General features: G+C 44.9%; 1 long non-coding RNA gene across 1 annotated transcript; it reads left to right on the top strand.

Annotated features, from left to right (window-relative positions):
* Window positions 1-281: 281 nt before the first annotated feature.
* On the top strand, window positions 282-24,101 carry LOC308592563. Its single transcript, XR_014010554.1, has 3 exons — window positions 282-524; window positions 11,688-11,827; window positions 23,285-24,101. It is a non-coding gene; the product is annotated as an uncharacterized lncRNA (long non-coding RNA).
* Window positions 24,102-26,653: the final 2,552 nt, after the last annotated feature.

Here is a 26,653-nt window from a genome sequence, read left to right as displayed (position 1 = left end):
ATAAACACATGGTTCCAAACAGTTTGACTGAGATTACATACTGACTCTGCTCACAGCTGAGGCAGGCTGACTCTCACTGACATCTTACAGAGAACACAAAGTGAAACCGGCTACTACATCACATGTCAGAATGACGCAACAGTTAGCCTGAATAACTTTTGTAGGCCCAAATGACTGTGCAGTCGCAGCACTTCCCAGCCTGCTTTGCTGCTTCTGCTCTCATGTGTCTTTGTCACATGACAAGGTTATTGGTTCATCTAGCTCAGTACCATCTACACTGACTGGCAGCAGCTCAGTATTTCCGTTTGGGGTCCTCTCTGAGCCCGGCCTGGAGGTGCCATAGGTTGAACCTGAGACCTTCTGTGTGCAGAGGAGGGGCTGTGCCACGAGTGGCGTTCCAGTGGCATCCCCGCTTCCTTTCCTGAGCAAACAGATTTCAGAACTAGGACGTTCAAATGTACTGGGGTTATCTCCAAGGCCACACCTTGATACGAAACATCATCTTTTGCACAGTGGCTGAAATGGTGAGCTAAAACTGGAGTTGAGCAACCTTCCACCTCTAATCTTGAATGGGAAGATAACTTGTGAGTCACAACCAAATTGCTCGTATCTTGATTGGCAGAAGGCTGTTTTGGCAATCAGAGTCTGTGTGGAGTAGGAGGGGGGATTGATATCAGAGCTTATTTGCATGCATGCAATAACTGTGAGCCAGATGCTTACTCACTCAGATCTTCATTTGGGTTGCAGCGTTGAGTAAGGAGGACATAACACACTGGGGCCAACCACGAGCATACGAGCTTTGTTGTTGTTGTCTAGTCGTTTAGTCATGTCCGACTCTTCGTGACCCCATGGACCAGAGCATGCCAGGCACTCCTGTCTTCCACTGCCTCCCGCAAACTCATATTGGTAGCTTCGAGAACACTGTCCAACCATCTCATCCTCTGTCGTCCCCTTCTCCTTGTGCCCTCCATCTTTCCCAACATCAGGGTCTTTTCCAGGGAGTCTTCTCTTCTCATGAGGTGGCCAAAGTATTGGAGCCTCAGCTTCAGGATCTGTCCTTCCAGTGAGCACTCAGGGCTGATTTCCTTCAGAATGGATAGGTTTGATCTTCTTGCAGTCCATGGGACTCTCAAGAGTCTCCTCCAGCACCATAATTCAAAAGCATCAATTCTTTGGCGATCAGCCTTCTTTATGGTCCAGCTCTCACTTCCATACATCACTACTGGGAAAACCATAGCTTTAACTAACATACAAGCTTTACATATCATCATTTCCCTATATTCCAATTCCAGTTCCATTCTCTGACAGCCCCTCCAACTGCTGGGGGGTTTTCTTGTCAGTGTGATTCTGCAACATGCCATCGACACAATCATAGCGCATCCATGGTGGGTTTATTCTGGGCCATCTGCACATCATTTCCCTTTACCACTTGCTCTGCAGTGCTTCCCCAATGTTCCTGCGTTGTTGACCAGGGTGTGTGGGGAGGCTCTCTTGCAACACAGTGCAATAAAAGTGGGACCTGGAGCTGTTTCTGCATTCACTTCTCTCAACCTATAAAGCAAGAGTGGTTAATCTGTGGTCCTCCAGATGTTGTTGGATGGACTCTGACTCCCATCAGCCCCAATCAGCATGGCCATGGGTCAAGAATGATGGGAGTTGTAGTCTAGCAACATCTGGAGGACTAGACTTCAGTCACCCTTGCTTTATGGGTTGGGGGAAGTGGGTGCAGGGCCAGCTCCATGCCCTCAGCTACTACCTCCTCACTGCCATGATCGCTAGCTCCCCCTCCTCCTCCTCTGTCTCATCATTGCTGTCACCTGCTTGCTGGCCAGGAAGAGAACCAATGAGCAAGCAGGCAGCAGCATCTCCTAGTCCTCCTCCTCACCTGCACTGCCATCTGGACCAGGGTGTGGGACATGTTGTGAACAAGCAAGCAGATTGCAGTGGTGAAGAGGAGGAGCAGGAGCAGGGGGCTCTTGTCAATGAGATCTTTGCAGAGATGTGGGTCCCTGGCGCATGCCAGACCAGGCTGACTTTTGACTCCTACCTGGGTGCGTGATCATAGTAATTATATGTTTTGCTGTTCTTTCTCTAAATCTCTGTCAGAGTTCCTACTGGGTGTTTTCGTCTGACCAAAATGGCTGGACAGCCACCAAATATTGAAGTTTTGCTGTTGCTGCTAAATTAAAGCCGTGAGATAAGGACCATTACAGTGGTACCTCAGGTTATATACACTTCAGGTTACATACGCTTCAGGTTACAGACTCCGCTAACCTAGAAATAGTGCTTCAGGTTAAGAACATTGTTTCAGGATGAGAACAGAAATCGTGCTCTGGCGGCGCGGCAGCAGCAGGAGGCCCCATTAGCTAAAGTGGTGCTTCAGGTTAAAAACAGTTTCAGGTTAAGTACAGACCTCCAGAATGAATTAAGTACTTAACCTGAGGTACCAATGTATCTGTATTGAGTGCTGCAAAGATTGTAAAATGTGAATAACAAACTAATAGGCTCAAAAAGTGGGTGGGTGGTTTTCATGTGTGCTTCAGGTGGCCTGTTCTTGCGAATTTGTTTCAATAACTTCAGTAAATTTAATGAAGTAATGGGCAGATCAACCTGTACTCTGATATGCTCTGTGTCAAGGAAGGGAAATACCTCACCTCTACATTCACTGCCATATCCCATGAGGGCCCCCAGGCTGAGTTCTCCCCACCCTCAGTATATTCTGCAACCGCTCATTGATGCAAGAAGTGGTGAATTTATACTGGACCACCCACATACCATTCCCCTTTATTAGTTCTCTGTGATGCTTTCCCAATGTTATTGCATTATTGCCCTCTGGAGGGGGACTCTTGCAATAAAACAAGCAGGACAAGAAGAAAGAAAGAAAGAAAACTGGAATATTTGTGGTATAAAAAGTTACAGGATTTCAGCAGGAAGCAATGAGAGATGCACAGATTGGAAAGGAAGCAATATCTCTCTCCCTTCCCCCGCACCCAGCACTTTTGCAGATGCAAACAGTATTGAAAACAGGACTGTGTATGACATAGCTGTCCCCTTTTTTAAAGGGAAATTCCCTTATTCCGAATAGGATTCCTCGCAAGAAAAGGGAAAAGTTGACAGCTATGGTGTATGACCACTCTGACACCGTCACGGGCACAAATCATCATAGATGCAAAATAAAAAAAGACATCTGGAGAGCCCCTATATGTACACATGCTACTCTATTAAAGCCCTAGATAGCATAAAAGGGGCAGGAATGCCCACAGCACCATTAACAATGCCACCAAAGTCCATCAGTCAAAGCCAGTGTGGATCAGCTGACATGATGGTGTTGGGGAGACTTGTAAGACGTTGTGGGAATGATGCAAAGATGCCCCATGTCAGGTCGACTTGGGAAGGGCCAAACCATTCCACCCCTGCAGACAGGGAGATGCCCTTGTTACATCCTCCCACTCCCACTCCCATTCCCGCCCCCACTCCACCCCTCTGCTGCACACACAACACATAACCTGCTCAGATGTAATTAGGCAACAGCGCAGTCCCATGTGTGAGTCACTTTGGCACAAGCAGGAAGATGCCGGCAACTAAGAGCCTTGGGCATCTTTGTGCAGAGAAGTCCAGTTCCCTTTATACCGCCGACGGTGTTTATGATCACGATAGCAACCAGCTTCAAGAGCCAGTCATATAGGCTGTCTCATAGCCAGGACTCGTAGATCTCTCATGCCACTTGCGAGGAACAAACATTTTCTTACGTTTCATGGAAACGGCTTAGAGCTTCTTTTAATTAAGTGATATATAAATATTGTTAAATAAGTAAATAAAATTAAAAGGTGCGAAGTGGCTCCTATTAGGGAAGAAGGGGTTATCAGTTTTAAACAGGTTAAAAACATTATATTAGCAGTTCAAACGCTGTCTGTATCAGACTGCCTCTTACACCAAGTGGCCACTTCTGTCCTAGCTACTCATGGTTGCTATTTCTTTCTCTCTCTTTTTGATAAAAAACATAATTTTATGCAAAATTATACAGGAGGGGGAAATTGCATATATTACATATAAAAGAGCCAAGCCCCATGTGTTACTATAGTTCTGCAGTGTAATTTTACAATATGTAAGTATTTTAAGGGACGCGGGTGGCGCTGTGGGTTAAACCAGAGAGCCTAGGACTTGCTGATCAGAAGGTTGGCGGTTCGAATCCCCGCGACGGGGTGAGCCCCCATTGCTTGGTCCCTACTCCTGCCAACCTAGCAGTTTGAAAGCACGTCAAAGTGCAAGTAGATAAATAGGTACTGCTCCGGCGGGAAGGTAAACGATGTTTCCGTGCGCCGCTCTGGTTCGCCAGAAGCGGCTTAGTCATGCTGGCCACATGAACCGGAAGCTGTACGCCAGCTCCCTCGGCCAATAAAGCGAGATGAGTGTCGCAAACCCAGAGTCGGCCACGACTGGACCTAATGGTCAGGGGTCCCTTTACCTTTAAGTATTTCAAGAGTTAGATGTTGTATGTATCTGCTCATATGCGCATTACTTTAGGAAACTTGGCATCTACATGTGCATAATATGATACATATATTTTGAGCAGAACCAGCAAAAGCTCATAGAGATTGAGGAGTAAGACAGGAATTAGGGAAAAGATCCATGTGGAAATTTTCAGAAAATGCCATCCTCAGGCCCAGTTTAGCCAATCATGAACCAATAATGGACTTCTCCATGGGGGAAGTTTCTCATTTGGTTCATCCTCCCACAAGAGTCGTTGCTGCCCCATTTTCAATGGCCCTTTTCAACACCCTTTCCTTGTGGGAAAATAATTCATTGGAAAATATAATTCCTCACCAATCCTTTCTCCCTCCTTCTCTGGCTCTGTTTTTTTCTTTCTCCCCACAGCAACTTAGTGTAGCTCTTAATTCCAGCAATGACAATTTAATCCTTTTTATCTGATGTAATCCACTCCCATCCCATCTCTAGGGCCTCCTTTCAACATTAAGGTAGGAGAACAACAACAATAGAATCTCAACCAGCCACCCAGAATCCCACCCCTAGTAAAAGCAGAGGAGAGAGAGAGAGAATGAACTAGACCAACGAGAAGAGTGACTGTCACAGGAAGAGCCCTGGGAGGAGAAATTAGTAAGCAATGCTGCTAAAATATAAAACAAATCTACTGATCCCCTAAGGTGTGCCCTGACCAGAATTATGCTGGCATTAATTAATTAATTCAGGCATGAGAGCAGCGCAGAGTGAGGACTCCAGAGTTGTTGGGGCTTGGAAACTGCTGTAGCTGCAGAAGAACTAATTATCTTAAACTACAAAAGTCTGCAGCAGCATAAGATATCACACTGTGATATTGCCCTGTGAGCCCAAGGCACAAGGAGATACTCTTTTTCAACTATATGCCACTGAAGAAGACTTTGCAAACTGAAACGCGTCTGACATGTTTTCTGAAAGACATCTCTTGTAAAAACAGCCTTCATTTTCAGGATTTCAAGGTTTGGGGCAAACGTATCTTTGCAATTCAAAGTGTTGGTGCTGACCTTTAAAGCCCTTAACGGCCTCGGCCCAGTATACCTGAAGGAGTGTCTCCACCTCCATCTTTCTGCCCAGACACTAAGGTCCAGCACCGATGGCCTTCTGGCGGTTCCCCCATTGCGAGAAGCAAAGTTACAGGGAACCAGGCAGAGGGCCTTCTCAGTAGTGGCACCCGCCCTGTGGAACATCCTCCCATGAGATGTCAAAGAAATAAACAACTATCGGACTTTTAGAAGACATCTGAAGGCAGCCCTATTTAGGGAAGCTTTTAATATTTGATTAATGATTGTATTTTAATATTTTATTGGAAGCCGCCCAGAGTGGCTGGGGAACCCCAGCCAGATGGGCAGGGCATAAATAATAAATTATTATTATTATTATTATTATTATTATTATTATTATTATTATTATTATTTCATCGTTGTGGCACAGTCACCATTATATGCATATATATGTGTGTGCGTATGTTTTAGAAATACATTTATTTAGTAACTGGACTTTATTAACCATTTCACAAGAATTAATCTCCTCCTCATCCCACTATTAATCTTTGCCTAATTTCATTATAGGTGCTTCCCAATCCCTGGCCTGCAGTTTTGCATCTTGCTTTCCCCCTCTTACACTGCTCCACTTCTTCCTAGTTCCAGATCCCGTCTTCTTCTGCCTATCCCTGTATCCCCAGCACCACTTTGCCTCTTGGAAATTTAGGAATCTGCCTTTTGAGGGGGGCTGCTTCGGTTGCGCCCCCCACCCCGCCACCAGAGTTTGGGTGAGCACAGACCCTCCAAGTGTACCTATTTTCCAGGGACGTCCGTGATTTAGAGAAGCCATCCCTATTTTCATTGGAGAAATGTTGGAGGGTATGGAGTTATCCAACCCCCGAGTCATCTGAAGGCAATCCTGTACAGTGGTACCTCGGGTTAAGTACTTAATTCGTTCCGGAGGTCCGTTCTTAACCTGAAACTGTTCTTAACCTGAAGCACCACTTTAGCTAATGGGGCCTCTTCCTGCTGCTGCACCGCCGGAGCACAATTTCTGTTCTCATCCTGAAGCAAAGTTCTTAACCTGAGGTACTATTTCTGGGTTAGCGGAGTCTGTAACCTGAAGTGTATGTAACCTGAAGCGTATGTAACCCGAGGTACCACTGTATAGGGAAGTGGTTTTTTTAAATGTTTAATGTTTTATTATTATATATGTTGGAAGCTGCCCAGAGTGGCTGGAGCAACCCAGTAAAATGTGTGGGGTATAAATAGTAATGGGACGTCCCTATTTCCATCGGAGAAATGTTGGAGGGTATGTGAGCAGCTTCTGGCCCTGCCCATTTTCCCTTCTTCCTGCTCCTGTCATGCTCCAGAGCCGCCACAAAGCGCTCCGCTCCCACACGGTGCAATTTCCCACTGTACGTCTACAGGCACACAGTCTAATTTAGGTTGATTGTTTTATTTCTTTAATCAATCCACGCCGCCTCAAGCGCATGGGGAATTGGAATGCAAATGTTTTTTTGAATAAATGGATTACAATTATAATGTGTTTGCTCGGTAATTGGCCTCTTTTCTTTCCTTTTCAAAAATAAATTTGCAACAGCCTCTGAGAGCACCCAGGAAGGTATGGGCGTTGTCCTTGACGATGCCCCACAGCCAATATCCTGCAGTCACCTCCAAGACAGGGTAATAATCCCAGTGCAATGTAATATATACAGTCATGCCAAACAGCAGCAACAGCATTAACATTTTATGCAATGAAACTCCTGCTTCCTCCTCTATGCAGATTACTTTTGCAAAAAAAAGACAAAAAAGGTGGCTGCAAAGACAAACAACTTGTTCTCATTTTAATTACTAGATTGGTTTTAATTAAGTTGTTTGTTAATCTCTGTACTTTCCTTGGGCTCCATCGAGTGGCCTGATTGGGCAGCGACCGGATAGCCTCAGGTCTGCCTTGGTCCTATTTACTGATTATTACTACCTAATAACAGGTTGGGGCCAGAGTGTTTGTCTCACTCTCCTTTGACCTCATTTACAGGCCTTCCATTGAACGCTAAAGAACGGCTGCTCACTTGGTTGCCGCTGGTGGGACTGGCAGGGCACTAGGCTTGGTCTTGCAGGCAGCAGAGCAGCACATAGATAAAATACGGACTTGGCTTCCAGAAGATGTGGTGGCGGCCAAAAACTTGGATGGCTTTGAAAGAGGATTTGGCAGGTTCATGAAGGATAAGGTTATCATTGGCTATGCCCTGCCTCCACTGCTGGCTGGCCTTGTACAAATAGCTCATGGTGTGCAGGGTCTTCAAAGATGTGAAGTCATTAGCTCTTCGGGGAACCCTGCTACCAAGCCCCAATGTTTATGTACCTTTTAGTGTCTACTGGACTGTTGTTGTTGTTGTTTAATCGTTTAGTCGTGTCCGACTCTTCGTGACCCTATGGACCAGAACACGCCAGGCACTCCTGTCTTCCACTGCCTCCCACAGTTTGGTCAAACTCATGCTGGTAGCCTCGAGAACACTGTCCAACCATCTCGTCCTCTGTCGTCCCCTTCTCCTTGTGCCCTCCATCTTTCCCAACATCAGGGTCTTTTCCAGGGAGTCTTCTCTTCTCATGAGGTGGCCAAAATATTGGAGCCTCAGCTTCAGGATCTGTCCTTCCAGTGAGCACTCAGGGCTGATTTCCTTAAGAATGGATAGGTTAGATCTTCTTGCAGTCCATGGGACTCTCAAGAGTCTCCTCCAGCACCATAATTCAAAAGCATCAATTCTTCGGCGATCAGCCTTCTTTATTACTATCCAGAAACAAGCATATTGAAGAACAGCTGTTTTTAAGTTGAGAAGCATTTACTTGTTGTTCATGAACACCTTCCTTACACACACAGTTATTTCCTTAAGGGACCCCCCCCCCTTTTACACACCCTGCAGTGTCCATAATCACCAGAGCTGAAAGGGGGTTTGTCCAAAGGTCACTTAAATGGAAGGGTGATAGTGATCTATGAGGGTGAACTGTGGCCTCTTCTCCTGGGCTGCTGCTGAGCAAATGTGAAGCGTGATTGCAGGACCCAGGTAGATTAGGATTGGTATCATAAAGATTGGGTAGGAGTGTAAGGAGGCAACAACTTCTGTCCTAACCTGGATTCAGGGCAGTCAGTGCTCTTTCATTTTTCCCCTAAATAATTTTGTTATTTATATTGAAGAAACTGCAGTATCAAAAACATTTTGATTTACATGTGGAAATATAGCATCTTTGGGGGAAAATACTCAAAAATAAGGTTTAAAAAGGAAATAAATAAACCATATGTTTATTAGAAATAGATAAACTAACGGATAGCATATTTGTACAATAAAACATGTAGCGTTTTTATACAGTGGGCGGAAGATAGCCGTATGCAATAGCTGAAAAGAAAAGTGAGAAGGGAGGGGAAGACGCAACATCATTAAGTTTATCTTACTGAAATAACCAAATTCTGTTAAATGCTGAATGAGGGATTAAGTTGTATGAATTGTCACTAATCAGCACTGTTTCTGTTCCGCTGCAGTTCAGGTTCTACCTCACTATCCACTATGGAAAAAACTAAAGAATTATGGAGTTAAATAGGCTGTATTCTGAGACTCTTATTCTAACCCCTGGATCCAGCAAGTATTAAAATATAAGCCTGGTGAGGTGATTGCTTGTGGCTTGGGCCATTAAGGGGGAAACAGCTCTGTGTGAGATGGCAAATGGGGGAGATGGCTCCCCCAAGATTTGGACTCCCTCAACTAGCGAATGGTTAGAAGGACAAAGCGAGAGTTGAGAGCAGAGTTGGCAGTGATGTGGGCCAAAGGAAAAGCAGCGAGCTAGTGGAAGACAGAGAGACAAAGCAATGCTTGACTTCTGTTTAAATCCAAGGCTGCGGTTCTGGGTTGCTCATCCTGAAGCAAAGTTCTTAACCCGAAGTAATATTTCTGGGTTAGCGGAGTCTGTAACCTGAAGCGTATGAAACCCCAGGTACCACTGTACCGCTTGGAGATTGGGGTGGGGTACAACACCATGACTGGATCCCCAAATTAACACCTCAGATCCCCCTGAAGAGAGGCCCTTGGTGGACTCCTTTCTACCCAACGGTTGGCTTGCAACATCAGCCAAAGCAACACCAGAGATGTTAGTGAAGAAGCTTAAATCCCATCAGGATCAACTGAGGCAGTTGAGTAATGGCCGGGCACGAGTGAAGCATTCCTTCTTTGTGCCTGTAGGCTGCCAGCACATGCCCCATGGCAGCAGCTTAGGTTGCCTCCTTCAGCTCTTAACCTCGCCTTTGATCTCTCTTATACAATGGTTGTTTTGCGGTTGTAAAAAACTTTCCAGCCCGTTTTGTAAAACTTGAGACATGTTTGTTGCTTCTCTTGGCGGAGTGATCCTCCTGCGGCTGCGGATTCCACAGGGTGTCACGGACGAACTCCGCGTGTGCCCGTAATTTCACCCCTTCCACCGTGACCCCCCTCCCCTTCAGCTGGGTCCCTTTCGGGCACTATTGTGCAAAAAAGCCAAGAGTCCCTCCAGTGCCTCAGTGACGCAGGTGGAAGATAATGGGTACTTCTACTCCTTGCAAAACAAAGGAAATTTGCTAGGGGAAAGGACAGCCCTAAGAAAACTGTGGCTTGTCACACTTCTCCAGTACAGAGAGTTTAGACCAGCTAGGAACCAAGGTTATGGTTTGTTCACTATATGGGTGCCTTTCGCCACCTCAAAAATATTGACACCCCACCTGTGCTCATCCAGGGCAAGCAGAGTTTGTCATTGCACCAAGGTCTGACAACCTGCTCCAGCAGAGCTCTTCTTATGTTACGTAAGATGGGGTGGCACATGGCAAGTCCTGGAGGGAGAAGTTAGAGGTACAGGATGAGGGGTCCAAGGCATGATAGCAGGCAGTGCCAGGCCACAGCCACCGAAAACACAGAGCTGAAAACTTTTTATTTTAGTCATTTATAGCATCCAACCTGCCATCCTGTACACACTTACCTGGCAGTAGTCTCATTGATCTTGGTGGGACTTACAGTGGTACCTCTGGTTATGAACTTAATTCGTTCCTGAGGTCCGTTCTTAACCTGAAACCGTTCTTAACCTGAGGTACCACTTTAGCTAATGGGGCCTCCCACTTCCACCACGCCACTGCCTTGCGATTTCTGTTCTCATCCTGAGGTAAAGTTCTTAACCCGAGGTACTACTTCCGGGTTAGCGGAGTCTGTAACCCAAAGGTGTTTGTAACCCGAGGTACCACTTTACTTCTGAGAAGGCATACATAAGATTGCTATGTTACACCTGGCCTTTTGCTACAAATGACCTCAAGGCAATTAAAAGCAATAAAGCACAATAAAACTTAGCACTAAGCCAACATAATCACAGAAATAAAAAGCAGCAGAACCAGAAGATTATGTGATCAGATGATCATGTTTAACTAGCTGCCATGAAAAGCGTCGCTTGCTCATTGAGAGCAGATTGAGAGCAGATCTGCACCATATTTTTAAAGCATATGCAATGTACAAACATGACCCCCCCCCAATCTTGGGAACTGCAGTTTCCCCCTCATGTAGGTGTCATTCCCAGCATTCTTAACAAACTACAGTTCCCATGATTCTTTGATGGAAATCATGTTTGTGCTTTAAATGAGCATTGGATGTGCATTAAATCTATGGCAGCATCCACAATAATGGATGTATACATTGTCACACACACCCACACCCACACCCACACACACACACCATACATTTAAAGCACATGGCTTCCCCCAAGGAATCCTAGGAACTGCTGTTTGTTAAGCGTGCTAAGAATTGTAGCTGGGGGGGGGGTAAACTATAGTTCCCAGGATTCTTTGGGAGAGGAAGCCATGAGCTTCAAATGTACAGTATACTACTAGTGATGGAATGTATACAGTGGTACCTCAGGTTACATACGCTTCAGGTTACATACACTTCAGGTTACATACGCTGCTAACCCAGAAATAGTGCTTCAGGTTAAGAACTTTGCTTCAGGATGAGAACAGAAATCGTGCTCTGGCGGCGTGGCGGCAGCAGGAGGCCCCATTAGCTAAAGTGGTGCTTCAGGTTAAGAACAGTTTCAGGTTAAGAACGGACCTCCTGAACGAATTAAATACTTAACCCGAGGTACCACTGTACTACTCTTTCCTTTTATCTTTTTTCCCCTGGCCCTTCTCAGCCTTATTGGTCTTGGTTTTGACATGCTGTGACGACATTCAGGCAGCTCTGAAAGGAGAGGTGGAAGGAGCCCCACCCAGAACAACAAGCCCCAGCCTGCCTGGCTACCTGAGGAAGTCCACCTGTCATCAGTTGTAGCAGGTACTGTGATGTGTCATGTTTGGGCCAATGTTTCAGGATTGGTCACAGATCGGAAGGCCTGGGCGAGGGAGGTTATTTAAAGCAATCTCATTTCAAATGGAACCAAATCCATTAGGACACACCCCTTCTGTTTCTTTCATAGGAGGAGTTCCTTCTCGTCTTCTGTTTGCCCACAGCTCTTGGAAACATAGGGAAACAAATCCTGTTTTTAAAGAGAAGAACCAACCTGCCCCCCACCCCAGAGGGCCAGAAGGGCCGTGGCTCAGTGGTAGAGCATCTGCTTTGCATGCAGAAGGTCCCAGGTTCAATCCCCAGCATCTCCAATAGGGGTAGGAATGTCCCCCTTCCGAAATCCTAATGTGTTGCTGCCAGTCAGTGTAGAAAATACTGCGCTCTATGGCCCAATGGACTGACTCAGTGTAAGTCAGGTTATTACATCTCTCGGATATTCTTTCAACCTCCAACTTTCACTAATAGGTAATTTGTAAAAAGGAGGGGGTGCTGGAATGGGCCTGGAAACCTTGATCCCAAATCTGTGGAGAATGTTGGGGTTACTCATTATTGAATAAAATACACTCTGCATATTCTCAGGGGTGCTTTATTTGATATTATTCTTAATGTCTCAGGAATTTGGGACTGGGTCCTGGCTCAGTTAACCGGTGGCAACAACTTCTTCAAAAAAGGAGGAAATGTTGTGGGAATAGTTTTCAATGTTTTGAATATTCAAGAGGAATATATTAATATAACACTGGCTGTGCCCTGGACCCTGAATTTATGGGCCATGCCAACCAGTGTGCTTCCTTGTACAGTGGTACCTCGGGTTACATACGCTTCAGGTTACATACGCTTCAGGTTACAGACTCCACTAACCCAGAAATAGTACCTCGGGTTAAGAACGTTGCTTCAGGACACAAGATCTACCCACCCTGGAAGAATGGCAGATGAAAGTGATGGACTACATGACATTGGCTGAGATGACTGGCAGAATCCGTGATCAGGGGAAGGAGACGGCGGAAGAAGAATGGAAGAAGTTTAAAGTCTACCTTAAGGACTATTATAAACTGCATGAATGTTAGAATGTCGAGGTTTTGGGAAAGAAAGGGCTACAGCGATATAAGATTAGAATGAAGGAAAGTTTAAGAGGACAGAGGTTTCACAGAACTATTTAGAAGTTGCTGAAAAACTTTGGACATTGGGATACAGAAGGGGGAGGTATGGGGGAGTCTGAGAAACAAGGTTTATGAAAAAAAGGGTATGAAACTATACATGTTTGTATGTCTTTTTATATGTTTGTATTGTTTTAAAAATTCTTTGTAAAACTAATAAAAATCTTTTTTTTTAAAAAAAAGAACGTTGCTTCAGGATGAGAACAGAAATCGTGCTCCGGTGGCGTGGTGGCAGCAGGAGGCCCCAGTAGCTAAAGTGTACAGTGTATCAATATGATTATTGATTACATTTTAAGCCAACCTGTCTTCCAATGCATCCAGGACTGTGTGCAAGGTGACCCCTCCATTCTATCCTCACAACGACCCTGTGAGGTGGCACATTAAGCTGCCAGTTAGTGACTGACTGAAGCTCACCCAGGGCGCTTCCAGACAGTTGCCATTTTTTTTTTTGCTGAGATCGAATCGCATACAGGCAAATTCAGCTTGCACAATTATAGTTGATTGGGAGGACTTGCGCAAAAGACCCACTTCCCCAAAAGACCAGACTTTTCGCAATGAAGGAATTGATGGGAAAACGCACTGGCAAGTGTGGAATAGCACTGGCTTGGATGCAACATCATCTAACTTCCCTGCAAACAGATCAGAATGGACGCCCATTATATAGATGTCATCTGATCTCTTTGCAAACAGGTCATATGGAAGCCAGCAAGTTCCATGGCTGAGCAGGGTTTTGAATCCTGTGGAAGATTTCCCTAGTGCAAATCCGACACTGAGATCCAGCACCGAGGGCCTTCTGGCGGTTCCCTCATTGCGAGAAGTAAGGTTACAGGGAACCAGGCAGAGGGCCTTCTCGGTAGTGGCACCTTCCCTGTGGAATGCCCTCCCAGCAGATGTCAAGGCAATAGACAACTATTTTACTTTTAAAAGGCATCTGAAGGCAGCCCTCTTTAGGGAAGTTTTTAATGTTTGAAGCTGTACTGTTTTTAATATTCAGTTGGAAGCCGCCCAGAGTGGCTGGGAAACCCAGCCAGATGGGCGGGGTATAAATAATAAATTATTATTATTATTATTATTATTACTGTGGCTCTAAATATGCAAGCTCCGTGTTCTGAGATTTCACCCATTTGTGTTCCCCCACACGTTAGCTGCTTGAATTATTATAAAATTGCAAATTATTGTAGAGCAAGGCCACGCACACATTACCAGCTTTGAATGCAGTGAGGTCATTCTTTTTTTATTTGCTTCAAAGCGCATTGGTGTGCCATTGTACATGTTATCGTGGTTTTGATGTGCATCTGAGTCGCTGCTGTATGTGTCCACAGCAGTGGGTGGAGATGGGGCAGGGATGTCTTCACCCAACGAGCTGGTTTCCCCACCCCTCCAACCACCCAGATGTCATCTTCATCCAGGTGTCCTCTGCAGATACACAGCCATTTGTTTACCCGGGCATGCCCACCTTTATGTATATTTTTCTGTGTCCACACTGCAAGTGGGACGCTCATCTACAGTACATGCCTATGCTGATGTCATCCTTGTAGAACCACCCACTGCAGGAAAGGTGTATTTCAAAGCAGTATGTATGTGGGTTGAAGCACAAAGTTCCCAGGTCAGATCAAAGCTGGTTTGGGGAGAAAATGTAGCATTGCATAAGAAAGAGGAGGATAGAGATGGATTGTGGCGAATGTTGTATGTACCCCGCTTCCCAAACCAGCAGTGGGAGCACACTGGTTACACAGTAAACAGGAGTGTGTACACACAGCCCAAACGTGATGTGGTAGAATTGGTGTGGGGTATTGGTTAGAGTGCTGGACTAGGACTGCTGAGACTCCAGTTCAAATGCCCACACAGCTCATTGGGGTGACCTTGGTCTAGTCACCATCTCTTTCAACCTGCCCTACTTCGCAGGGTTGTTGTGAGAAGAAAAGGTGGCAGGTGCTACCTTCAGCTCGTTGGAAGAAAGGCAGGATATAAATGCAACAAGCAAATAAATAATTAAAAGGTGGGGTGTACACTGTTTGGAATAGATTATTATATAAGTACCTACATACATGCCATTATATTCAAGGTGATGTTGTGCAAAAGGTGGTGGTGTAATGAGATACAGTGGTACCTTGGGTTACAGACGCTTCAGGTTACATACGCTTCAGGTTACAGACTACGCTAACCCAGAAATAGTACCTCAGGTTAAGAACTTTGCTTCAGGATGAGAACAGAAATCATGCTCCGGTGGCGCAGCAGCAGCAGGAGGCCCCATTAGCTAAAGTGGTGCTTCAGGTTAAGAACAGTTTCAGGTTAAGAACAGATCTCAAGAACGAATTAAGTTCTTAAACCAAGGTACCACTGTATTGCTTCCGATCACCCATGATGTAAATGGTTTGTGGTGGTGGTTGAGCTTTCTGGATCAATCAAGGGGGGGAAATATTGCATAGTACAGTTAATAACTCAAAAATGGCAAAAGAGATGGAAAATGGAAGCAGAAAAAATGTCACACATGAACACACTAAGCAATTTCAGATGCTCTCTCTCTCTCTCTCTCTCTCTCTCTCTCTCTCTCTCTCTGTGTGTGTGTGTGTGTGTGTGTGTGTGTGTGTGGCTTTGAGAGAGAAATGACAAAACTATATGCATCCCATGCATATAAATCCTTCCTGTCTCGCCCTCTCGCCTTGGAGGTTTGCAGTGTTCCCAGCCCTTATTTCCATGATGAGATAGGGACAGAGGAGGACATTCAGCAGCGGAGAAGGAGAAGGGTGTCGCCAGCTGCCCTACATACAGTCTCCATGATCAACAGATTCATGCAGGTGCCTGAGGCAATACAGGCATATTTTCATCTCGGAAAAGCTACAAGGATGTGGTTTAGCGATAAATAAGGGTTGTTGTTTATTGCCCCTTCTTACTCCATCCTCCTGGGAACTGTAGATGATGGGGAAAGATGTTCAAAAGATACACAAGATGCTTTAGGCACCTGCCTACAAGCCAACAAGAGGGGATTGCGTTCAGAAACTGGTCTCTCATTTTTTGTGTCTTTGAAAAAATTCCCTTTCTGGTATAAGTTTATCATATGATTCTACGTCCCTTGGGTTCTTAGCTCCATCCAGGCCTTTAAACTGTACTATGTACATGTGAAGGAATTACCCTGTTAATATTTTTTCCTTGCTGGCAGTAAAACTGTTTACAGAACGATCTGCTTTGGCTTTGGGTGAGGGGTAACTATGCTATCATTCTTGTGGTTATCAACCATTGTTGGCTGAACAATTTGCCCCACACTAGCTAATATTCAGAGCGCAAAAGAAAATTCACAAATATTTGAAATGTTCCACGATTTCCTGTTTTACCACTCAGGTTCTCGTTGTAAAATATTACCTCAGAATGTGAGTGAATGTCGTTTTATTTTACCTGAGCATTCACGCTTGCTCACAAACCAGGTTGATGATTTTAAAAATAAAAATGAAATGTAAGTGTGATTTTAATAAACCCAAAACGCATTCATTTCCAGCTACGGTTTGGAGCACATGGCACATGAGGAAATGCTGATGGCCGCATGTCACATGCAGAGAAGATTTGTGCCCGGGGGGCTGGTGGGGAGAAGGTGACAGCAGTTGAAATATATCTTAAGAGGCGAAGAACTGCTGTTTACCAGAACCATGGAGGGAAGAACAATAGGGTAATTGGGTTCAAGTTGCAACAGTTTGGTTGGCAATCAGGAAATGCTTTGTCACAGTCCAAGGATGGTTGGAATGGAGTCGTGATGGGGGAAATAGTTGTCCACGGGGGCTGTGGGACAACATCCTCTGTTTTTTCCTGGGGGCCTGTTCACATGAGACAGTTCAGGGCCTGTAGGTAGGACAGAGCAACAAGTGTAGCTTTCCTGGGGCACTGCTCTCTAGCTACGCCTCTGAGTAAGAAGCAGAATTATAAGACTGAAGAAGGTCTGGTAGGCCATATATCCTTGTTGGCATCTGTCTATCTCGAGGAACAATGGAAGAGTGTGCCATCGGAGTAAAGTCAGTCCATTGGAGATGAAATATACTCGGAGTCGAGCGTGGATTTCATGCTCTTTATTCAGCTCATAGTGTGAGGAATCGAAGTTCCCCCAAAATGTCTGCTTTACATACATTATTTACATAATGGGCCCCACGTGATTGGCTAGTTCCGGGATTCTCCTGTAGGCCAATCAGGTTGTGGATTCGCTTCCACCTGGAGTTGGGTTGGGTGGCTTCTGCGGACCAATCAGACTGCTGCGATTTGGATCCTATTGTTCTAGGACCAATCAGACTGCTGCATTCTGAATCCTATCGTTCTAGGACCAATCAGACTGCTGCAATTTGGATCCTATTCAACTCAGTACATAGCAGGAGAGTTACAGGCATCAGGTTTCCCCGTTACAGATGCATCATGGTGTTTCTTTCCTCTGTGCTCTACCCTAGAGGAAAGTAAGTCGTTATTCCAGGGCCTCAGGGCCTCTATTGATACTCCTGCCATGCAGGAGAGAGTGAATAATGGCTGCAAAATCACTAGAGGGAACCCTCCCAGCTCTGAGGAAAGGCAATCTGCCTTTGGTACGATGCCTCCCACCCTAAGTACAGCCATAGCTGTCAACTTTTCCCTTTTCTTGTGAGGAATCCTATTCGGAATAAGGGAATTTCCCTTAAAAAAAGGAAAACGTTGACAGCTATGACTACAGCTTCACATTGTGGTTTGTCGTCAGAAAGTGAACCATGGTTAGTTTGCAGAGCTGGTTTGGGACATTCAAAGCCTGTGACTTTAAATAAAGTGCCTTCGGTCACATTTGAGAGCTAGGAATTTACATTTACATACCCACCAAGTGTCCTGGGAAAAACCCAGGACATCCCATTTTTTGGGTGAGACATTGCAGCAGACATTTTGGGTGCCGTAATTGTGCGTTGCGCTCTCACCCCCCAAAAAGCACTTTTTGGGGGAGAGCAACATCATGGCACTGGACGTGTGACTTGCCCAGGAGTGTGCCCCAGAAGCCACGCATCCTGGATTTTGACCTTAAAAGGTTGGATGTTATGCATCTAGAATCATTGCCATCATGTTTATTTATTTGCCACTTTTCTACAATATTGGTCAAAGTGGCTCACAACATACCAAGTGAACAATAATAAATACGACAATTTTGTAAAAACGTATTAGGAGCAATTAGAAATAATCATAACGTGTTCAGGGGTTGCATAAAATAAACTGAGTGCTGAGCTGCTCATTCTTATGTTTGCCTTTGTGCTGAGTCTTTCGGAAGCAGAACAATCCCCTAGTTAGTACATGATGCGCATTAAGACTGCAAAAAGCAGCGCCGGGACTTTCTGTTGCTATGGATTTTTCTATTCCTAAAGATATCTGTGTAAACTTGGTGGATTTTAAGGAGCTGAAGATTTAGTACACAGATTTCAGTGCCTGTAATTTACATCAAAAGACACAGTTGTGCTGAGAGGTGGCCACACCTCAGTTTGGAGGTATTATAGTTTGCTCCATCCTGCTTTGAGGTTCTTCCTTCAACGCTATGATAATTGATTTGTGTGGGTTTTTTTAAGCACATGAGAATAGTTCCTTCTTCTGAGGTTCCCCCGCCCCCCGAAGGGTTTTGACCCTTCAACTCATTATTTTTCACATTCCTATGCAGCCACCTTTCTTTTAGGAACCAAAGCATCACAAGACATTTCAAATGTTCAAAACACTTTGTCATGTGTTGCCTAATTTGTTCTCGACAAATTACATCAGCTAGCGTAGAGCAGATCTATAGATCCACTGGCCCAGTTCACATAATACAGTAAGCTAGGGACACCCAAGGATATCTTTTTCAGATGTTGTTGGACTACAACTGCCATCATCTCTGGCCATTGGTCAATACTGCATAGGGCTGATAGGAGTTGTAGTCCCAAAACATCTTAGGGGGACTCAATTAGCTATTCCTGCAATGGTTTACCATGAATGCACCTATCTTGCCCACTTTGCTCCTAGTGGCTAGCACATGGGAGGAAATAAATCAGTGAGGGTGAAAGAGGAGAGCGCAAAATATGGTTTGAAGCTCAACATCAAAAAAATGAAGATCATGGCCACTGGTCCCATCACCTCCTGGCAAATAGAAGGGGAAGAAATGGAGGCAGTGAGAGATTTTACTTTCTTGGGCTCCATGATCACTGCAGATGGTGACAGCAGCCACGAAATTAAAAGACGTCTGCTTCTTGGGAGAAAAGCAATGACAAACCTAGACAGCATCTTAAAAAGCAGAGACATCACCTTGCCAACAAAGGTCCGCATAGTTAAAGCTATGGTTTTCCCAGTAGTGATGTATGGAAGTGAGAGCTGGACCATCAAGAAGGCTGATCGCTGAAGAATTGATGCTTTTGAATTATGGTGCTGGAGGAGACTCTTGAGAGTCCCATGGACTGCAAGAAGATCAAACCTATCCATTTTGAAGGAAATCAGCCTGAGTGCTCACTGGAAGGACAGATCGTGAAGCTGAGGCTCCAATACTTTGGCCACCTCATGAGAAGAGAAGACTCCCTGGAAAAGACCCTGATGTTGGGAAAGATGGAGGCACAAGGAGAAGGGGATGACAGAGGACGAGATGGTTGGACAATGTTCTTGAAGCTACCAGCATGAGTTTGACCAAACTGTGGGAGGCAGTGGAAGACAGGAGTGCCTGGCGTGCTCTGGTCCATGGGGTCACAAAGAGTCGGACACGACTAAACAACTAAACAACAACAGAAGTTCACTAAGTTAAGATGGGTCAATTGCACACTCTCTCAACCTAAACTATCTCATCGGTTTGTTGTACAGATAAAATGGGAATCACGCTACCCTGAACTTCTTGAAGCAAAAGTAGGATTTTAAAAAAATGAAATAATAAATATATTTAGAATGTTTGTGGCAGGATTACAGAGAGGCCCAAGGTGGATCTAAAGTGGACTTTGGACTGAGGACACTTCCAGACTGTTGATTTTTTTCAGATGGGATTCATTCATATACCAGCAAGCTCAGGTTTCACAATTAGAGCTGATTTGAATCTCTTCTGCAGCTAGCAGCTTCCCCAAAAGATTGGACTTCTTGCGATAAGGAATATTATGGTGAAATGCCCCGGAAAGTGTGGGATTTACATTGATGCAACATCATCTAATCTCCTCACAAACATATCTTGATGGATGCTCAAGAAACAAGTTGTCTGGAAGCACCCTCGGTTCAAAAACTTCACTCAGGCATAAAACTCACAAAGGGATATTGAGTCAGCCACTATGTCTCAGTCTAGCCTGATGTGCCTCATTGGGTAGTTGTGGAGGGACCTCAAAGTTGGCTTGGAGAAAGGATGGAATACAAAAGTCATAAATCAATGAGTATTTTGGTGATGGGGACATAAGTCTTTCCAAACCAGGAAAAACCTAAATATACACTGATATGCTTGAAGTCATTAATGCCTTAAAGAAGTGTGCATGCACACGAAAGCTCATACCAAGAACTAACTTAGTTGGTCTTTAAGGTGCTACTGGAAGGAATTTTTTTATTTTGACTATGGCAGACCAACACGGCTACCTATCTACTACTTAAATACTTTTGATTTTAATAAAATAATACTACATTTTGGTACATTTAAAAATGCCAGGTGTTCTTCATTCAACCCGGTTTCTTTGCACTCCTTTGCCTGAATGAGAAATGGACACATCTGTTTGGTTCCAGCTCATTGCAGTTTCACCTGTGTTCATTCAAAGTCCCTTCCATCCCATTTCTCTATCATTCTGCTAATTGTTTTTAAACCAAAATTTGCATTTTGTTCACATAATATGTATTTATATTTTTTTGCACTGAATCATACGCATTTTGATACACTTCTTGAGCCATGAACTGTCTCGTAAAATTTGGAGAAATGTGAAAACTAAAGGATAACTGCATTCCAAATCTGCACACTCATCCCCAAAAGTGAAAATCCATTTTCACAGAGTAATAATAATAATAATTTATTATTTATACTCCGCCCATCTGGCTGGGATTCCCCAGCCACTCTGGGCTTGTAAAGTGTGTGCATATGTATATTTCTTTTATATAGATGAATATTGATAGCCTCCCATGCCCATGGGGTGACCGGACTCAGTCCTGTAGGCTTCAACAAGTGCTGATCAGATGGTGGCAGCATGTGCCTTCAAACCATAGCCTTGAAAATCCAGTGGGACAAACCGGGGACTGCCCCACCATCTTGATTCATCCAAGCTTGCCTGTCTTCTTACTTAACAACCAGTCCAAAGGAAGGCCCTGGTTGTCTGCTTCATCCTAAGACCCAGATTTGCCCTCGTACACCTCAGCAAGCAGAAACATGGAGACAGAAGCAGAATTAGTGGACGGTGCTTGTCATTGGCTCTTACTTCATCAGCCTCCACCCCACCTGTCCTGCAGGGTACCTGCTCACCCTCCACTCCCCTCCATTCAAAGGGCACAGCTACACATCCTATGCATGCTTACTATGAGATTATCCTTTGCCCCACTGCTCCCCAATCCCCTCGGAAAAACACTCTTTAGCACTCAATCAGAACAAAGAGCAATTTAGAGTTTCCCCGAATTGCCATTTGTTCCAATCAATTGCTAAAGAGCAGGTTTTCCTTTCGAAAGTAGCAGGGCAAGGTTAAAACTGCTCGGGCCCAGACCTAAAAAGTGCAGAAAACAACTAGGTCCTGTGCTTTTTCAGGACGGCACAAGCAAAAGTGTGGGTGAGCCCTTAGGGGGCTCTCAAATTTCAGCAGCCCCCTGTGCGATGCTAAAATTAGTCATGCCCTCACCTCTCTTGCTCCATTCTACAGCATTGTTCCCATGTAGTGCGGCGCCCAGTGCCATCGCGCCGGTTGCGCCAACCTTAAAACCACCTCTGCTATAATTCCCAGGAATAAGCCCTGTGAAACTGATAGAAACTCGATATACCTTTTGTAGTATAAAGAGGGCTTTCGAGTCCCAACGTTAATCACCAGTCTAAGAAGAACATGGAAAATGTGCTACGGGAGGCATGCTAAGAAAACTTGGATTTCCCAACAAGAGAGTTAAAAAGGCAGCATCGCTGTTGGGCCATTTCCCATTGCAAGCCCACACATGGATTGTCGCCTTTGGACAAGCACCGCTTTAGGTTTGGGCTGATAGAGCAAGTTCCACTCTGAGTGCTGGGAGCTTCTCTGGTGGCAATGTTGAATCATTGTCAGCCCTTCCAGAGAGGAAATGCTGCTTAATGTAACTCAGTGGAGGCAATTTGTAGGTCTTGCCAAAAAAAGACGCCTTAATTGCACTGGTGAGTTCAGAGCAACCCTGTGGTGCAGTATGCCGGATGTTCACACACCCTTTTATCATTAGCGATTTCAAAATAGCCCAAGATGTTTACTCGCTGTGGTCAATAACATGTTTATGTTTTTCCCTCTGAAAAAGAATAACCCTTCCTCTTGTTGCAAGCCAAGAAAGAGAGAGAGAAAGGTATGTAAGGAAACAGAAGTTGCCCTGTATTTAATTCTCCTCTATATCTCTTTAGCACCACCACTTTCCTGTGAGGCTGAAACTCTTTTTAAAAAATGGATATGAAGTGCTAGCACGCACAGTAGATGCTTCTGAGCATGTGCAGAGTGTGCCAATCAATTGCTTCCTGCCTCGCACACTGAGATGTAGGAAGGGCAGGTCTTCTCCCTATTTATTTCTCTATAATTGCTTGAACTTATATCCCATCCAGTGCTGAGTTAACCAATAAGCACGCTCACTTTGGGCAGCAGCAAAGCAAGGGGTGCGCACACAGAAATGAGAAATTGTTTTTGGAAAGTATTCAGCATTTCATACTTCAAAAAACAAGCCTCAAAGTAGTTGTCATGGGAGAAAGCAGAACTTTGTTAGACTTTGTTACACTCCACTCCATACGAGTATAGTTTTAGTATAGTTTTTATTTTAAATTACATTTGGGGGGGGGGGGGAGAAGCACCATAATATTTTCAGTGTTTAGGGCCTATAAAAGTCCTACTCTGGCCCTGATCTCACCTTGCCACATTAGCAACTGCACTGGTTTGCAAGAAGTTTTACAAGAAAAGTGTAACAACGTTAAAATCAAAGCAATTTGTAAAATAAAAGAGCACAGAAAATCAGTCCAGTCCCGAGCAGCAGTCAGTTAAGCCTGGGTTACTAAGGCAAGTTGCCAGGCTCCACCCAGACCTGAGCTCTGGCACCTCTTTTGATTTTATTCAGCACATTTCTATCATGCCTTCTACCAAGGAGCTCAAATTGGGACACCTGGTTCTTCACTCCTTGTATTTTACCATCACAACAGGTTGTGCATCCACAGCAGTGACCAGAGGAGGGATGACTATTGGGAGGACCACAGAGTGAAGAAACGCCATGGCGCATCTACAGCAGCACAACCAGATGCCTTCATCTGCCCCAGCTGCAACAAAACATGTCTCTCCTGTATCGGTCTTTACAGCCACAGCAGGCGATGCAACTCTCTAATGGTTTGACTTCGCCCCCAAAGGAGCACTCCTCCATTGTCTCCCAAGACAGCTGGATGCCAACAACAACAACAATTCTGGATGCCTCCTAATGACCTGTTTACTGAGCATTCATTCTTTGGCTTTGTACGCATTAGCAGCTTCAGACACAGTGAGGTCATCCCTCCAGCCCTCTGGCTGCATCTCAGGTCACTTTTGAATGTTATCGTTTGGACCACTTGAAGATTGCTGAGGGTCTTGGTGTACTAACTTAAAGATTTTCCGGCTTGTTGTAGCAATTGCTGTGCGCTGTGCCAGATGCTGTGCGGTTTTTAAATTGCATTTTAATTGCTTCTTTTATTTCTTATATGCCATCCTTATAGAAATCAAATTGCAATAAAATGCAATTTAAGAAATAAACGGAGCAATAAGAATACAGTTAAAGACCAAAAGGAATACTTTGTTGCAGTGGATCTGCTGTCTCTCGCCTACAACCACACATCCACAGACACAATGTGGGCCACCCGAATGAAGCTCTCAGGCCACATTTTGTTAACCCCTCGACCTAGACTTTCTGACTCTAGCTGGCCCCTTTCCCCACTGCTGTAGGCCGCTACAATTGCGTGGCCTCTGGAACAGGGAGTTTTCAGTTGTTTTCAGATTAGAATATACTGTAAGATTAAAAAGCACTTTGTCCCTTAGTCTGCATTTCCAGTGATGCTTGCTCTCTCTATCTCTCAACTTCCAGGCTGCCTTTCAGCAGAAAACTGCAAGGCAAGTGTGTATCTGATAGCAAAATTACAATGAAATGAGCAGTAAATTGTGATAATCATACTGAAACTCAGGAAGATAAACACTGCAGTGAGCAGTAGGTGGCCTTGCACCTGTTTTGAAGAATCATCATCTCAGCAGATGAAAAAAAGGTTTCCACAGCTGCTTTAAGTAGCTACATTTTTTTTACTCCCATGACAATAGTCTACTTTTGTCCACATTGAACACCCACCCAAAAATAACAACTGTCCAACAGGCCCATTTTGGGGTTTGGCCTAGCTGCTCATTGTTTCTGTTCTGATTATTTCCCTCCCCGGCCCTCCAAAAGACCTCCCATCAGGGTTAAATTAAGTGACCTCACATTAGTGCTAATTTAGGGGGCTAGCCTTTCTATTCTGTATGTAACAAAAGCAGCCAGAGACACGACCACACGCAGCCTCAGCGCAGGAACATTCCGGACATCTGCAAACCTTTCTCTAGTTCCTTTCACACATCTTTTTCCAAAGGGGGGAAGGATTGACCGTAGACTTTAATTGCTGTGATTTGAGTTAGGAGGGGGTGACATTCACCTCCCTCGATCACTATAAAACTTAAGTGCTACCTATAATTGTATTGCCATTCTCTTAGCCTTTGTCCAAAGGATGCCAACTGGCCAGAATAGAAATACGACCTAGATTTCTCCTCTGCCCGTTGCTTTGCACTGAGGCTGGCATATAAACATAAGTGGGGAGCATCCAATGTAGTGAAAGCAAACAGCTCATTTAGCATAAAGGTTTCTGCTTGTGGGATGGAACTTCCCCCCTTCTCCCCTGTGCACCCGCTAAATCTGTTTTGGGGTTTTCCCCAAACCTCTGGAGCAGATTTCAGGGCATCGTTGGGGAGAGAGGGGAAGGTTCTGTTCTGCAAATGTAAATCCTCATGCAAATGAAATAAGTGCATTGGATACTGTCCATTGTATTTAGGCTTACCCTCCTTGTTTTATTGACAATTTAGCAAATGGAACGGATGGCGGACGCAGATTGAACAGGTGAGAAAGCTTTACCTGTCATGCAGATGGATTGCTGCAAGCTGCACCTGCTGAGCATCTGCCTGCCATGCTGCAAGGAAAGGCATGGAAGTCCTGCCAGGGGAAAAAACGCTGTGAATCTCATTAGAACATAAGGGATATGAAGCTCCTTTGCTCTACCTTTTTTCCCTTCTGTCTCATACACTGAGCATTTTTATAACACATTGCAGATATCTGCAGTATGATTCATTTTCCTTCAAGCCAATCCTGTATTATAACTAGGGCTGGGTGATAGGGGCATGTGCCTCAGGCACAGCCTGGAAAAGGGCACAGAACTGGCCACAAACGTCATGCAATACTCTTCGTGTTTCTGACATTCATTTTAACAGTGCTGTGATGCTTTTGTTTTTAGCGTGATGTTGTTTCAAAGTAGTAGATAAAAAGGTAGATTATTGGTGGCCATCAGCAGCACAGCAGCTTCTCACTGGCTCTGTCCCCACAGCCTAACACAGTCAAGCACATCTGACCACTGAAGGAGACACCTGCCAGAAGTACCGCTGAGGGGATGCTGTCTAGCGAAAATGTAGGATTTACACAGGAATGTCCCTTAAAAGTTTGCAGACATTCTGAACTCACCCTGACTTATTCTTCAGTTGCTCTCACAGTCCAAGGAGTCACAAGCAGTATCTCATTACAAGGTCTGCTTTGTTTGGTCCAGTGGTGCCGTATAACCTTTGGAACTCCCTCCTGTTACAAGTGCTTTCTCTCTTGTCTTTGTAAAGGTAAAGGGACCCCTGACCATTTGGTCTAGTCGTGGCCGACTCTGGGGTTGCGGCGCTCATCTCGCTTTATTGGCCGAGGGAGCCAGCGTACAGCTTCCGGGTCATGTGGCCAGCATGACTAAGACGCTTCCGGTGAACCAGAGCAGTGCACGGAAATACCGGTTACCTTCCCGCCGGAGCGGTACCTATTTATCTACTTGCACTTCGTGCTTTCGATCTGCTAGGTTAGCAGGAGCAGGGACCGAGCAAGGGGAGCTCACCCCGTTGCGGGGATTCGAACCGCTGACCTTCTGATCGGCAAGCCCAAGGCTCTGTGGTTTAACCCACCCGCGCTTTGGAACTCCTGCCTGTTACAAGCACTTTCTCTCTTGTCTTTGTAGCATCCATTAAAGACTTCCCTTTTCCAACAAGTCATTTAAGTGGAGACCCTTGTCCCAGCCCATATCTGAAGTGGAATTGAAATAGTTTTTATATATGTTTTCATTCTTGGTGTTTTTATTGCTAATTGCTTCAGGATGCTGCGTGGGAAACAACCATAGATGAAATTAATGCAAGAGATAAAATAATGTTGAGGAGCAGGAGCGAGTCTAGGGGGCTCTTGTCATTAGGGCCTCTGATGTCAGGTGGGGCTTTGGCAGATGCCTGATCATGCC

This window comes from Podarcis bocagei, assembly GCF_964188305.1.
Source record: "Podarcis bocagei genome assembly, chromosome: 7".
Classification (NCBI taxonomy): domain Eukaryota; kingdom Metazoa; phylum Chordata; class Lepidosauria; order Squamata; family Lacertidae; genus Podarcis; species Podarcis bocagei.
The sequence above is the reverse complement of the archived record's forward strand: the minus strand, read 5'-3'. Positions and strand labels throughout refer to the sequence as shown.